Below are 17,151 nucleotides of genomic sequence, written 5' to 3'. Positions count from 1 at the left end.
CTGTTGGATCCTATTAGCTAAGATCTTGTTGAGCATTTTGGCATCCATATTCATCAGGGAAATTGGTCTGTAATTCTCCTTTTTGATGGGGACTTTTCCTGGTTTGGGGCTCAAAGTAATACTGACCTCATAGAATGAGTTTGGTAGTTTTCCTTCTGTTCCTATTTTTTGAAACAGCTTCAGGAGACTAGGTATTATTTCTTCTTTGAATGTTTCGTAGATTTCCCTGGGGAATCCGTCAGGCCCTGGGCTCTTGTTTTCGGGAGGTTTTTAATCACTGCTTCAATTTCTTCATAATTAATTGGTTTGTTTAATTAATGAATTTCTTCCTTTCTACCTTAGTCTTGGTAGTTTATAGGTTTCTAGGAAGGCATCCATTTCTTCCAGATTGTTTAATTTATTGGCATAAAGCTGTTGATAAAAGTTTCTAATGATCCTTCCTATTTCATTGGTGAGGGTTTTGACCTTTCCCCTTTCATTCCTAATTTTATTAATTTGGGTCCTTTCTCTGTTCTTTTGAATAAGTCTTGCCAGTGGCTTATCGATCTTATTAATTCTTTCAAAGAACCGGCCTCTAGTTCTGTTGATCTGCTCTACTGTGTTTCTGGTTTCTAATTCATTGATCTCTGCTCTAATCTTGATCAACTGGGTTCTTGTGCGTGGGTTAGGCCTGTTCTTCTCTTCCAGCTCCAGCTTCTTGAGGTGAGAATATAAAAACTGAATTTTAGATGTTTCTATTCTTTTGAGTGAAGCTTGGATGGCTATGTATTTTCCTCTTAAGACCACCTTTACAGTGTCCCATAGGTTTTGGACTGATGTGTTTTCATTCTCATTGGTCTCCAAAAATTGTTTAAACTGATTTTTAATTTCCTGGTTTCCCAGTCATTCTTGAGCAGGATGGTTCTTAGTTTCCAAGTGTTTCAGTTTCTTCCAAATTTTTCCTTGTGATTGAATTCCAATTTCAAAGCATTGTGGTCCAAGAATATGCAGGGAATAATCTCAGTCTTTTGGGGCCTATTTTGTGACCCACTGTATGGGCTATTCTGGAGAACGTTCCATGTGCATTTGAAAAGAATGAGTATTCTGTTGCTCTGGGGTTTAGTGTTCTGTATATATCTATGAGGTCCCTCTGGTCCAGAATGTCATTCAAAGCTCTTGTTTCTTTGTTGATTTTCTGCTTAGGGCATCTGTCTATTGCGGATAGTGGAGTGTTGAGGTCCCCTACTATTAATGTATTTTTATGTATATGTCTCTTTATTCTGGTTAAGTGTTGGCTTGTGTATCTAGGTGCTCCCCTGTTGGGGCCATAATTTTAATTGTCATATCCACTTGTTGGATACATCCTTTAAGAATAATATAGTGCCGTTTTGTATCTCTAACTACAGTCTTTAGTTTAAAATCTAATCTGTCTGATATGAGAATTGCTACCCCAGCTTTCTTTTGAGGTCCTTTGGCATGAAAATTGTTTTCCATCCCTTCACTTTCAGTCTGGATGTATCTTTAGGTTCAAAATGAGTCTCTTGTAGTCAGAAAATGGATGGGTTATGTCTTACTATGCAATCTGCAACCCTGTGGCATTTATGGGAGCATTTAGACCATTCATATTGAGAGTGATTATTGAGAGATATGATTTTAATTATGTAATGTTGCCTGTGACGTCTTTTTCTCTATAGATTGTAAATTTCTGTTCTGTATCACTCTTGGGGCCTTTTTACTTTGATAGAACCCCCCCTTAACATCTCTTGTAGGGCTGGTTTGGTTGTTACGAATTCCTTCAGTGTCTGCCGATCCTGGAAGGCACTTATATCTTCATCAACTCTGAATGACAGCCTTGCTGGACAAAGGATCCTTGGCTGCATGTTCTTCTCGGATAAAGCTTTGAAAATACCCTGCCAACCCTTCCTATCTTGCCAGGTCTGTGTAGACAGCTCTGACGTTATTCTGATATTTTCACCTCTGTATGGGAGAAATCTTTTTGCCCTGGCCGCTTTCAATACTGTATCCTTGGATGTAATATTTGCGAATTGCACTATGACGTGATGTAGTGTAGGTTTGCCATGGCTGACCTTGGGAGAGGTCCTCTCTGCCTCTTGGACATGAATGCTTGTTTCCTTTGCCAGATTAGGGAAGTTTTTGGCTACAATTTGTTCAAATAACTCTTCTATACCTCTCTCTTTTTCCACCCCCTCGGGGATGCTGATGATTCTGACATTGGAACATTTCATTGAGTCAGTAAACTTCTGTAATCGACATTCTTGAGATTGGATTTTTGTAAGCAAAGTTTTTGTTTTATTTATTTATTTTTTTAAAGATTATTTATTTATTTATGTGACAGAGAGACAGCCAGCAAGAGAGGGAACACAGCAGGGGGAGTGGGAGAGGAAGAAGCAGGCTCCCAACGGAGGAGCCCGATGTGGGACTCGATCCTGGAACGCCAGGATCACGCCCTGAGCCGAAGGCAGCCACTTTAACGACTGCGCTACCCAGGCACCCCAAAGTTTCTGTTTTAACTTTCTCTTCATCCCATCCTCTAATTCACTAATTCGTTCTTCTGCCTCATTTACCCTGGCCATCAGAGCTTCTAGTTTTGACTGCATTTGATTCATAGCATTTTAATTTCTGCAAGATTCACTCTCATTTCAGACCTTAGACATTCTATGTACTTGTTAATTTTTTTTTCAAGTCTACACCTCATCTTGACCATTGTTACTCTGAATTCCATTTCTGATAATTTGGTTATATCCATATCCATCAGTTCTGTGGCAGAGGCCACAGACTCATTGTCTTTTCTTTCCTGGGTGGCATTGCTCCTCCTCATCATTCTGATGAGGAGAGGATGCAGGGTTGCCTTGAGCCCAAATTATTGACCAGGACCCGGGCAGTAAGCACTTGTTTTATAGGGACCTTAGGGATGTGGGCTTCTTGATTTTTCAGCCTGCCTTCTGCGGGGGGGGGGGAATGCCTGCCACACTGATACTCAGGCAACCCTGTTTGGGTCAAGTTGCCCTGTCCCCTGAGAGGGGGGGATGGGAATGGGCACAATGTGAACTGGTATTTCTAGGCTTTTTTTCTCTGGCAGCTTTCCCTGGCGGTTTTCTGTGACTCTTCTGAGAGTCAGAGCAGCAATGGCCATATCCTAGCCTCTGTCTCAGAACAGAGAGGTCACATTCTGCTCTCCATTGAGCTCTCTTGGCCACTTTAACTCTGTTTCTTGTCAGTGCTGCTAAAAACCCCACAGCATCCTGGGTTGTGTGCCCCACAGTCACTCACCCAGCCCTCACTCCCAGGGCTGGCACGTCTCTGTCCTTTGTGTTTCTAATACCCTTAGCTTCCCTGGTTCCCATGTGTTCTCCAGAGCTCCCAGTTTCAATGTGGTTTGCGTGTGCTCCAAAGCTCTGGTTTTCCATCTTTTGGGGTCGCATGCTCCCAAACTCCCAGTGTCAGTTTAGTTTGAGTGTGTGCTCTGGAGCTCTCATTTTCAGTCTGGTCACACACACATTCCTGGGCTCATGGTCTCAGTCTGCTTTCCCATGGGTGTCGTCCATGAGTCTGGCCCTCTCCCCAGTGCAGGTGGCTACTGCTTCCCAGCGCCTGAGCAGGGTGGCTCCCTCCCCCTTCCGTTTATCTTCCAATATCTGTGCATGGATTCTCGGATCCCTGCTTCATACCTCAATACTCAGTGCTGGAGATGTTCGTTTGTAGAGATCCAGACGTATCTTCTTATTTTTTTTAACTTTTAAATATTTATTTATTTATTTAATAATATTTTTTTATTATATTATGTTAGTCACCATACAGTACATTCCTGGTTATTGATGTAAAGTTCCATGATTCATTCATTGCATATAACACCCAGTGCACCTTGCAATACGTGCCCTCCTTACTACCCATCACCAGCCTATCCCATTCCCCCAACCCCCTCCCCGCTGAAGCCCTCAGTTTGTTTCTCAGAGTCCATAGTCTCTCATGCTTCATTCCCCCTTCTGATTACCCCCCTTTCTTTATCTCTTTCTTCTCCTACCAATCTTCCTACTTCTTATGTTCCATAAATGGGTGAAACCATATGATAATTGTCTTTCTCTGCTTGACTTATTTCACTTAGCATTATCTCCTCCAGTGCTGTCCATGTTGCAGCAAATGTTGAGAAATCGTTCTTTTTGATAGCTGAGTAATATTCCATTGTATATATGGACCATATCTTCTTAATCCAGTCATCTGTTGAAGGGCATCTCAGCTCTTTCCACGATTTAGCTATTGTGGACAATGCTGCCTCTAAACTCTCCAGCTGATTTTGTGGGTGTTCAGGATGATCTGGTAGATTTCTAGCTCGATTCAGAGGGCCAGCTGAAAAAAGGTCCCCTACTCCTCCACCATCTTTTTCCAACCTCTATTCATATATTTTTAAATGGCTGATTGTGTATAACAAATTACTGTGGTATTATCTATCTGTATCTATTCATATCACTGGGCACATCTGAAAGGGTGACAGTAGTTTCATTTCTAATTCCATTATTTATTTATTTTTAATTTATTTTTACATTTTTTATTATGTCGTGTTAGTCACCATACAGTACATCATTAGTTTTTGATGTAGTGTTCCATGATTCATTTTTTTGCGTATAACACCCAGTGCTCCATACAATACATGCCCTCCTTAATACCCATCACCGGCCTACCCAATCCTCCATCCCCCTCCCCTCTGAAGCCCTCAGTTTATTTAAACTTGTAAGGAAAAATTTAAATGTATGAATAAGGCATGCATATAATTTTCAATATATCTTTTGGAGTGCATGAGTAAATATTTGAAGATCACCAATGTTTGTGAGGCGTGATTTTCTTGCATTACCAGATTTAATTCTTGCAAGAACCCTCTGAGGTAGGTCCTATTAGTATTTTCCCCTTTTCATGGCAGAGCTTCCAGGGAATTGGGGGGCTTGAACTTAGCTCTTGATGACTCTTAAGGACCTGCTCCGAGAAATTCTTTGCACTGCCCTACTCTCACCCATTTCTGTATCCATTACAGAGTGGAGATGAGGAACAACATGGCATTTTGAACCTGAGACAATCTTATTTTTCCTATGAATGCAATTTTGCCAGCAGTAACCCACCATAGGCCGGAACTCTCTAAATGGTCCATTTCCTCTCTGCCTTTAGGTAGAATGGACAGCACCCCCTTCCAAATAGCATAGTCATCAATCAGTGCATCTACCCACTCAACAATTACTTATGGGTGCTTCCTATGACTGAACAACTACATCCCACATCCCATGACAATGTTATAGCCCTGTATTGTGAAATGGGAAATGGCAGAAGGTAAATGTGTTATTTTACCCAAACTCCCAACCCCCAGTCGGACCATATTTACCCCTTGTCATCATTTCTGGGATGATATTAGCTCCTTGAAAATTTCAACATTTGTGTGACATACATTGAATTATCCATAAGAAAAAAAAATCATGTGTATCAACCCTTTCTACGTTTGTCTTGCCACAAAATGTTTGTGCCCTACTTTGTGGACAGTATCAATGATTAGAAAGTTAAACAATTGTACAATGTTTATAGGACTAATGTTTTGTCTCACTATTTCTGTCCCCAACACATGAGGGTAAGGCATTTCCACATCAGTAACAGTGACTCAAGACTACTGTACTTCTGTTGGATGTATGAGTAGGATCTCAGTAGTGGATATGTCAGAATCCCAGTGGGGAAGGGGTCATTCAACGAGAGGATATGGCACATTCATTTAGATAAAGGCCCTCTGCCCTAACCCTCCCCAGGTAGAGAGAGTCTCAAACTAGAACAGTGTAAAGTGGTTATTTAAGACAGAAAGAAATGAAGGTTATTCCCTGAAGTGCTGGAAAAGGGAGAATGTTGCCACGGGTCTGAAATAGGGTGATGAGGGAACAGAAGGCTGGCTGAAGACAAAACATAAGCTTAAACCCTGCAACCTCTCTCCACCCCCACTCCTGGGTGGGATGTGTGATGTTCCTCCAGGAAGTTCCCAACTATCTTCATGTTAATGCCTTCCTAGAGGAGCAAACAACCTTAACTTGACAATAGCAAGGGCTCAGGTATCCTGTGAGTCTTATTTAACATATGAAAGTACTTTCTTGAAACCTCCCTTTTTCCTTACCTCCCCCAACCCCATAGTATATAATCAGCTACCTCTCACAACCCTGGTACAGCAGCTCTTTCTGCCCACGGGGGTCCTGTACCTGTGCTTTAATAAACCACCATTTTGTGCCACAGTCATCTTGGTCATCAGCTCCGGACTCTACGCCACTGAACCTCACCTTACAACCTCATCAAGGGTGTCATGCTTTGGAAGATAGAATATAGCCAAAAGGGTTGAGATTGATTCCAAACTCCTCTTTCTTAATTGGGAACTCATGTGTTGCTCTCTCAGTTCTGATCACAAGCTTTCTTTAGAGGTTTCTACTCTTTAATCTCCCATTAGCAGCTTTTGACCTCTATATTTTCAGGTGGTTATTGAACAACAACAACAGCAGCAGCAGCTTTCCATAATGTGTATAAGGGAAGATTTTCAAGAGATTGAATCGACAAGATAGACTGAATGTGTGTGTGTGTGTGTGTGTGTGTGTGTGTGTGTGTGTGTGAGAGAGAGAGAGAGAGAGAGAGAGAGAGAGAGAGAAAGACAGAGAGACAGAGAGAGAGAGAGAGAGAGATCTTAATTGTGCCAGAAAATAAAAGGGCCTAGAAATTATGAGGACTTCCCGAACATCAGAATGCACCAGAAATAAGATTAAAAGAAAGCAATCACCCTCCAATCCTTGTAAAAGAGGTGTCTGCCAGAGTTTAAGATTGCTAAAAAGAGTGCTCTGAAGTCGAGTTGCAGGACAAGGAATCAAAAAGAAGAACTGGGGACACAGTTGCCTCCCTGCTTGCGGTGTAGGGATAGGATCAGCAGTCAGACAGCCGGGCAAGGAATTCCCACACTCCAGAGCAGGAAACAGTCCTCTGCCCACAGTGTGAATTCCTGAATGTTGGTGCTGAGGTCCTTGACTTAGTAGCCTAGAAGTTGCTCCCTATTGTCTAGTCCCCCTTGTAGGGTGAGTGTGAACTGCACTCCCATACTTGCTATAAGAGGCAATATCAATGTGTTAGTATTTATTTTGTATTTTGAATTTACAGTTGATTATATCTTTTCTGTTGAGTTAAGCAATAGATAATCCATGCTTGGTCATAATATTTTGATGATGGGTTTATAAGTTCTTCCCTGCGGCAGTATGCTTTTTTTCTTATTTTTTTATTATGTTCAGTTAGCCAGCATATAGTACATCATAAATTTTCGTTGTAGTGTTCAGCAATTCATTAGTTGCTTTTGATGCAGTGTGCAGAGTTACTTTCCATAATGGTCTTAAAATATACAAGCACTGGATTCCACTCTTGGGATCTCATCACAAAACTTAGGAGTTTAAATGACATCACAAAGTTTGTTTCCAAAATCAAAAGGAAGTGAAGAAAGAAACGGATTGCCATGTTTGTGGCTCACAGACTCAAGACTGAGCTAGAGATTCAGAGTAATGTTGAGAAAGTTTGGAGAAAGTGGTGAGGGATATGATCATAATAACTAAGTTGTACCAAGTACATCATGTGTATCCATCAGTGTGAGTTTTTTCAACTGTTTGACCTCAGTTAATTGTCCATAAAAGCCACATAATATTGTTTCCATCACTATATGCAATTTACAAAAGGGGTGGGAGGAAATCAAGCTCAGACAACTCAGAACTTGGCACAAGTTTAAAGAGCTTTGAAGTTGCTGAAATAGAATAGAGAACTAAGGCAGTCTGTTTTTATGTTTAGGCCTTTCTGCTTTCTTTCCTTTAAAAAAGAATAAATTCAATTTAGTTAACATCTAGTGTATTATTAGTTTCAGGGGTAGAATTTAGTGATTCATCAGTTGCATATTAATACCCAGTGCTCATTGCATCAAGTGCTCTTCTTTCTTTCTTCTTTCTTTCTTTCTTTCCTTCTTTCCTTCTTTCCTTTCTTTTATTTTCCTCTCTCCTTCCTCCCTCCCTCCCTCCCTCCCTCCCTCCCTCCCTCCCTCCCTCCCTTTTCTTTCCTCCTTTCTCCCATTTTTTCTTGACATGTAACAAACTTTCACTGAAAAATCAAAGAACTACACATACAGCTGGTAAAATGTGAAAAGATTTTCTGAGTATACAGTTATGACAAGACTAGAACCTTGGTTACAGATTCCAAACTCCCAACTTTTATTTATACCACTAGCCTTCTATTTTTTATTTTATTTTTTATTTTGTATAGTTTATACACAATGTTAAATTAGTTTCAGGTGTACAACTTAATGATTTGACAGGTTTATACATTATACGATGTTCACATGTGTAGCTACCACCTCTCCCACTACATTGCTATTACAATATCATTGACTGTCTTCCTATCTGACTGAGCAGAAGCATACCCAACACAGCAGTGTCTAGTCACTGCCAACCTTAGCTTGCTTAGCTTTATATTTTAATTTCACTCTATGCTCCCAGCTGCCCGAGGCTACTGGCAGTGTCTGTCCTGTTTTGAAGCCTTTCCCAGTGACAATTTTTCCCAGCTGTTCCCTCTGTCTGGAAAGATCTTACTAAAATATATATTAGCTGACTACCTCCCCCTTTAGATCTTTGTCAAACTGTCACCTCAATAAAGACTATGATGGGGGTGCCTGGGTGGCTCAGTTGGTTAAGCATCTGCCTTCAGCTCAGGTCATGATCCTAGGGTCCTGAGATCAAGCCCCACATCAGGCTCTCTGCTTGGCAGGGAGCCTGCTTCTCCCTCTCCTTCTGTCCCTCTCCTTGCTTGTGTGTTCTCTCTCTCTCTCAAATAAATAAATAAAATATTTAAAAAAAGAAGACTCTGATGGTCACTCCGCTATAAGTTACATCTCACCCTATTCCCAAACTCTGAAAATTTCTTTGTCTTATTTTAATTCTCCACCTCCTTTCTCCATGGCATATAATATCAATGGAATTATACAATATGACCAAGAGAGGTTTTTTTTAATGTATGGATGACACACAATATTTTATGAGTTTCGGGTGTATATTAGGATTCAGGCAGTTTCAATTCTCAATTGCATTCCATTTTGAATGCCACCAAGGTCACAGACTACAGAAGAAAAACCATGTGACCTTATCAACTGTTTCGGAAAATGCATTAGTAAAATTTCAACAGACAGGCATGATGATTAAAAACAAAATACTCTCAGAAAACTAGGAAGAGAGAAATAGAGAGAAACCTCCTCAACTTCATAAAGAACATCTACACAAAACATAAAGCTAACATTGCACTTAGTGGTGAAAGACTGAATACTATCCCCCTAAGATCTGGAACAAAGGAAGGATGTCTGCTCTCACCACTGCTACTCAGCAAGGTACTGGAAGTTCCAGCTAGTACAATAAGGAAAGAAAAGCCATACAGTTTGTAAAAGGAAGAAATAAAATTTCCCCAGTTTGCAGATAACATGATTGTCTACCTAGAAAATCTCAAGTAGATACCCTCTTCCCTCAAAAATCCTAGAACTGATAAGTGAGTTCAACAAGGTTGCAGGATACAAGAACAAAATATAAAATCAATAGTATTTCTATATACTAGCAAAGAATCAACACATGGAAACCAAAATTTACAATGTACTAAAGTATATAATCACTCAGTGAAATAAAGCAAAACATTTAAGTGTATAACTAACAAAACATGTAGAGGGCTTGTATGCTAAAAACTCCAAAATGTTGATTAAAGAAATCAAGGAAGATCTAAAAAATTGTGAATTGGAAGAGTCAACATAGTAAATGTGTCAACTCTTCCCAAATTGTGACATACAGGTTTAATGTAATTCTTATAAAAAATCCCAGAAAGACATTTTGTTAATACAGATAAAATTATTCTAAATTTTATATGGAAAGGCAAGTGAATTTGAGTAGCTAAAGCAATTTTATAAAAAGATTTTATTTATTTATTTATTTATTTATTTATTTATTTATTTATTTATCAAAGAGAGAGAGCAAGCATAAGCAGGGGGAGCAGCAGGCAGAGGGAGAAATGGGCTCCCCACTAAACAAGGAGCCCAACGCGGGACTTGGTCCATGACCTAAGCTGAAGGCAGATGCTTAATTGACTGAGGCACCCAGACATCCCATGAATAGCTAAAGCAATTTTAATTGGGAAAGATAATATGGGAGAAATCACTCTGCCTGATTTCAAGACTTATTATACAGCTATAAGAATCTATAATTTTGCCACACTGGCAAGGAGACAGATATATAGATCAATGCGATAGGCTACAGAACCCAGAAATAGCCCTCAGACAAGTACAAACAACTGAATTTTAGAAAAGGTACAAAAGGAAAGGAAGATTGCGGCGGAGTAGGAGGACCCTAGGTTGGTCTCATCCCATGAACACAACTAGATAATTATCAAATAATCCTAAACCTCAGGAATAGACCTAAAGGCTGACAGAACAAACTCCACAATTAAATCAGAAAAGAGACCACATCAAAGAAGGAGACATTACTGACTTTTCTAGCATGGAGAAGAAGGCAGAGACACAGACAAAATGTGAAGATAGAAGAATGTATCCCAGATGAAAGAACAAGACAAGACCAAAGCCAGAGATCTAAGTGAAACAGATATAAGTAACATGCCTGATGGAGAATTTAAAACAACAATGATAAGGCTACTCATGGGGCTTGAGAAAATAATAGAAGACATCAGGGAGACCCTTTCCATAGAGATAAAAGAATTATAAAAGAATCTATCAGAGATGAAGAATACAATAAGTGAGATTGGAAACAAGCTGGATACAATGAAGAGCAGGCTGGAAGAAGCAAAGGAACAAATTAGTGACTTAGAATACAAAGTAATGGAAAGTAAAGAAGCTGAACAAAAAAGAAAAAGATGAATAATGCAACAAGAGAATAGACTTAGGGAACTGAGTGACTCCATCAAATATAATAACATTTATAATATAAAGTCCCAGAAGAAGAAGAAAGAGAAAAGGGCAGAATATTTATCTGAACAAATAATACCCGAAAGCATCTTAACCTGGGGAAGGTAACAGACACCGAGATCCAGGATGCACAGAGAACTCCCATCAAAATCAACAAAAGCAGACCAACACAAAGACGCATTGTAATTAAAATTTCAAAATATAGTAATAAAGAAAAAGCTTAAAAGCAGCAAAAGAAGTCCTTAACATACAAGGGAAAACCCACAATGTTAGCTGGAGTTTTCTCAATAGAAGCGTGGCAAACCAGAAGGGTGTGGCATGATATTTTGAAAGTGCTGAATGGGAAAAATCTGTAGCCAAGAATATTCTATGCAGCAAGGCTGTCATTCAGAATAGAAGGAGAGATAAAGACTTTCCCAAACAAACAAAAGATTAAAAAGTTCATGACCACTAAACCAGCCTTGCAAGAAATATTAAAGGGGACTCTGAATGCAAAAGAGAGACCAAAGGTGACAGAGGCAAAAAAGGATCAGAGAAATCTCCAGAAACAATGACAAAACAAGTAATAAAATGACAATAAATATCTATCAATAAGTACTTAGGTATTTATTTGAATGTAAGTAGGCTAAATAGTCCAATCAAAGACATAGGGTGAGAAGGGATTAAAAAAACAAAACAAAACAAGACCCATCTATATGTTGCCTACAAGAGACTCATTTTAGAATTAAAGACACCCAAACATCTTCAAAGTGAAGGGATGGAGAAATATTTATCATGCAAGCGGATGCCAAAAGAAACCTGGAGTTGCAATATTTATGTCTGACAAACTACACTTTGAAACAAGAGACAAAGAAGGGCACTATAATAATCATAAAGGGGGTATTCCAACAAGATCTAACAATTGTAAATATTTATGCACCCAACAGAGGAGCACCCAAATATATAAAACGATTAATAACAAATATAAAGGAACTAACTGATAATAGTACAATGATAGTAGGAGACTTTAACACCCCACTTACATCAGTGGACAGATTATTTAAAAAGAAAACAAAAAAGGAAACAGTGGCTTTGAATGACACTTGGACCAGATGGACTTAACAGATACATACAGAACATTCCATCCTAAAACAGCAGAATACACATTCTTTTTGAGTGCTCATGGAGCGGTTTCCAGAATAGATCACATATTAGCCCAAAAAGCAAACCTAAACAAATACAAAAAGACTGAAATCATATGATGCACCTTTTCTGACCACAATGCATGAAACTAGAAGTCAACTACAAGAAAAAGTCTGGAAAGACCACAAATACTTGGAGGTTAACCAAAATGCTCCTAAACAATAAGTGGTCAACCAAAAAATCAAGGAAGAAATTAAAAAAAATACATGGAAACAATGAAATTGAAAACCCAATAGTCCAAAAACCATTGGGATGCAGCAAAAGCGGTCCTAAGAGGTAAGTATATGGCATTACAGGCCTACCTCAAGAAGAAAGAAAAGCCTCAAACAACCTAACCTTACACCTAAAGGAGCTTGAAATAGAACAACAAATGAAGCTTAAAGGCAGCAGAAGGAAGGAAATAATTAAGATTTGAGCAGAAATAGATGATATAGAAACTAAAAGAACAATAGAAGATATCAATGAAACCAGGACCTGATTCTTTGAAAAAAATTAATAAAGTTGATAAACCCCAAACCAGACTTTTCAAAAAGGAAAGAAAGAACCCAAATACATAAAATCACAAGTGAGAGAGGAGAAATAATAACCAACACCACAGAAATAAAATTATAAGAAAGTATTATGAAAAACTATATACCAACAAATTGGGCACTGTGGAAGAAATGGATAAATTCCTGGAAACATATAAACTACTAAAACTGAAAGAGAAGAAATAGAAAACTTAACAGACTGATAATCAGGGAAGAAATTGAATCAGTAATCAAAAAACTCCCAACAAGTGAAAGTCCAGGACCAGATAGTGTCACAGGCAAATTCTACCAAACTTTCAAAGAAGAGTTAATACCTGATCTTCTCAAATTATTTCGAAAACTGAAAGTAAGCTTCCAAATTCCTTATATGAGGCCAGCATTACCCTGATAGCAAAACCATATGAAAAATCCAGTAAAACAAACAAACAAACAAACAAAAACTATAGGTCAATACCCCTGATGAATACAGATGCAAAAAATCTCAGTAAAACACTAGCAAACTTAGTAAACTTAGTACAGCAATACGTTTTAAAAAATCATTCACCATGATCAAGTGGTATTTATTCCTAGGTTGCAAGGGTGTTTCAATATTCACAAATCAATGAACACGATACAGCATATTAATAAAAGAAAATATTAGAACCATATGATCCTCTCAATAGATGCAGAAAAAAACATTTCCCAAAGTACAACATCCATTCATGTTAAAAGCCCTCAACAAAGTAGGTTTAGAAGGAACATACTTCAACATAATAAAGGCCATATATGAAAAACTCACAGCTAACATCATCCTCAATGGAGAAAAACTGAGAGATTTTCCATAAGGTCAGAAATAACACAGGGATGTCCACTCTGACCACTGCTATTTAACACAGTACTGGAAGTCCTAGCCACAGCAATCAGACAATAAAGAAATAAAAGTCATCCAAATTGGCAAAGAAGAAGCAAAATTTTCATTATTTACAGATGACATGGTTCTCTATATAGAAAACCTAAATGACTCAAACAACAAATTGCTAGAACTGACGAATGAATTCAGCAAAGTCACAGGATAGAAAATCAATGTACAGAAAACTGTTGCATTTCTATACACCAATAATGAAGCAGCAGAAAGAGATATTAAAGAATCAATCACATTAACAATTTCACCAAAAATAATAAGATACCAAGAAATAAACCTAACTAAAGAGGCGAAAGTCCTGTACTCTGAAAACTGTAAAACAACAGTAAAAGAAATTGAAGAGGACACAAAGAAATGGAAAGACATTTCACGCTGGTGGGCTGAAAGAATAAATAGTGTTAAAACGTCTATGTTACCCAAAGCAATGTATATATGTAATGTAATCTTTATAAAAATGCCAAGAGCATTTTTTTTTCACAGAGCTAGAACAAAACATCCTAAAATTTGTATGGAACCACAAAAGACACTGAATAGCCAAAGCAACTTAAAAAAAAAAAAAGGAAAGCTGGAAGCATCAGAATTCTGGATTTGAAGTAATGTTACAAAGCTGTAGTGCAATATGACAGTATGGTACTGGTTAAAAAACAGACACATAGATCAATAGGATCAATAGAACAGAACAGAAAACCCAGAAATGAACCCACAACTGTATCATCAACTAATCTTTGACAAAGCAGGAAAAAAAATCCAGTGGGAAAAAAGACAGTCTCTTCAATAATTGTGGTCAGAAAACTGGACAGCAACATGCAGAAGAATGAAACTGGACCACTTTCTTAAACAAAAATAAATTCAAGATGGAGTAATGATCTAAATGTGAGACCTGAAACCATAATAATTGTGGAAGAGAACACAGGCAGTAACTTCTTTGACATTGGCTATTGCAACTTCTCTCTAGATATGTGTCCTAAGGCAGGGGAAACAAAAGCAAAAATAAACTAATGGGGCTTTATCAAAATAAAAAGCTTCTGCACAACTAAGGAAACAATCAACAAAACTAGAAGATAACTATGGAATGGAAGAAGGATATTTGCAAATGACACATCTGATAAAGGGTTAGTTATGCAACTCAACAGCTAAAAAACAAATAATTCAATTAAAAAATGGGCAGAAGACATGAATAGACATTTTTCCAAAGAAGAAATACACATGGGCAACAGTCATATAAAAAGATGATCAACATCACTGATCATCAGGGTTATGCAAATCAAAACTACAATGAGCTATCACTTCACACCAGTCAGAATGGCTAAAATCAACAACACAAGAAACAGCAGGTGTTGGTGATGATATGGCAAAGGGGAACCCTCCTGCACTGTTGGAGGGAATGTAAACTGCTTCAGTCACCATGTAAAACAGTACAGAGGCCCTTCAAAAAATTAAAAAATAGGACTACCCCATGGTCCAACAATTGCACTACTAGGTATTTACCTAAATATATAAAAATACTTATTCAAAGGTATTCATGCACCCTAATGTTTATAGCAGTATTATCTACAATTGCCAAATTATGGAAACACCCTAAATGTCCATCAATTAATGAATGGATAAAGAAGAAGCAGTATACATATATAACGGAATATTACTCAGCATTGATAAAGAACTAAATCTTGCCATTTGCAAGGATATGGATGGAGGTAGAGAGTATTATGCTAAATGAAATAAGTCAATCTGAGAAATGCAAATACCATATGATTTCACTCATATGTAGGATTTAAAAAACAAAACAAATGAGCAAAGGGGAAAGAAAAGAGAGAGGTAAACCAAGAAACAGATTCTTAACTATAGAGAACAAACTGATGGTTACCAAGGGGAGGTGCGTGGAGCAATGGGTTAAATAGGTGATGGGGATTAAAGAGTGCACCTGTTGTGATGAGCACCAGGTGTTGAATAGAACTATCAAATCACTATATTGTACACCTGAAACTAATATTACACTGTATGTTAGCTGCAATTTAAACAAAATCTTCAAAAATAAAAGAAAATGTGCAAAAGTGATTCAATGGAGGAAAGACAGTCTTTCAAACAAGTGATGTTGGAGCAATTGGATAACCATAGGCAAAAACAAACCAATCTAATACCAAAACCCAAAAACTGAAAAATCCTTGACCTATATGACACACATTATGCAAAAATTAACTGAAAGTAGAATATAGATTTAAATGCAAAACATAAAATTATGACACTCTTAGAAGACAAGATAGGAGAAAATCTTTGGGACTTTGGGTTTGGTGAGTTTTTATGAGACACAACAACAAAAGAACAATCCAAAAAAGAAAAAAAAGTGGTAAAGTCCTTGTCGAGAGGATGAAAAGAAAAACTATCTTCTGGGATAAAACAATGCAAAACAGGGGCGCCTGGGTGGCACAGCGGTTAAGCATCTGCCTTCGGCTCAGGGCATGATCCCGGTGTTATGGGATCGAGCCCCACATCAGGCTCCTCCGCTATGAGCCTGCTTCTTCTTCTCCCACTCCTCCTGCTTGTGTTCCCTCTCTTGCTGGCTGTCTCTATCTCTGTCGAATAAATAAATAAAATCTTTAAAAAAAAAACAATGCAAAACACATATCTGACAAAGGACTCGTTTAGAATATACAAAGAAATCTCAAACCTCAATAGTGAAAATACAAGCATAACTGTTAGAAATGGGAAAATGCCACAGAAAGACATTTCACAGAAGAGGATATACGGATGACTAAGAAATACATGGAAAGATATTCAACATCATTAGCCCTTAAGGAAATGTGGGTTAAGATCATAATGTTATATTGGTACACAACTATTAGAACAGCAAAATTGAAAAAAAATGACAAAACCACATGCTGGAGAGGATGTGGAGAAATGGGATATCTCATATATTGATGATGGGTATGTGAAATGGAACAGCCACTCTGAAAATTAGATCAGTGGTTTCTTTAAAAAAACAAACCTACACTTGATAGGAATTAAGATAGTGGAGGAGTAGGGGTCCCCTTTTTCAGCTGGTCCCCTGAGTTGAGCTGGATAGGCACCAGATCATCCTGAACACCCATGGAATCAGCCTGAGATGCAGGAAGATACATCTGGATCTCTACAAATGAACAGCTCCAGCGCTGAGTATTGAGGTACGAAGTGGGGAACCATGAAACCGCGCACAGATACTGGAAGATAAATGGAATGGGAAGAGAGCCACTGCGTTTGGGTGCCGGGAAGCAGTAGCCACCTGCCCTGGGGAGCGGGCTGACTCGTGGACTGGCACCTGGGAGAATGCAGACTGAGACCATGAGACGGGGAGCACACGTGACCAGTCTGAAAACCAGAGCTCCGGAGTGCACACAAACCACCCTGAAACAGAGCCTCAGAGCACGCGGGAGTGGCTGGTGACTGGTGGTGTTAGAAACACAAAGGACAGAGACGTGCTGGCCCTGGAAGTGAGGGCTGGAATGCCGGGTGTGGGGTGCACATCCTGGGATGCTGTAGGGTTTAGTAGCACCAACAGAAACAGAGTTAAAGTTGTCAGAAGAGTGCAG

The sequence above is a fragment of the Ursus americanus genome, chromosome X (assembly GCF_024610735.1).
Source record: "Ursus americanus isolate L20-20 chromosome X, mUrsAme1.1.p, whole genome shotgun sequence".
Classification (NCBI taxonomy): domain Eukaryota; kingdom Metazoa; phylum Chordata; class Mammalia; order Carnivora; family Ursidae; genus Ursus; species Ursus americanus.
Note: the sequence above shows the minus strand (reverse complement) of the source record.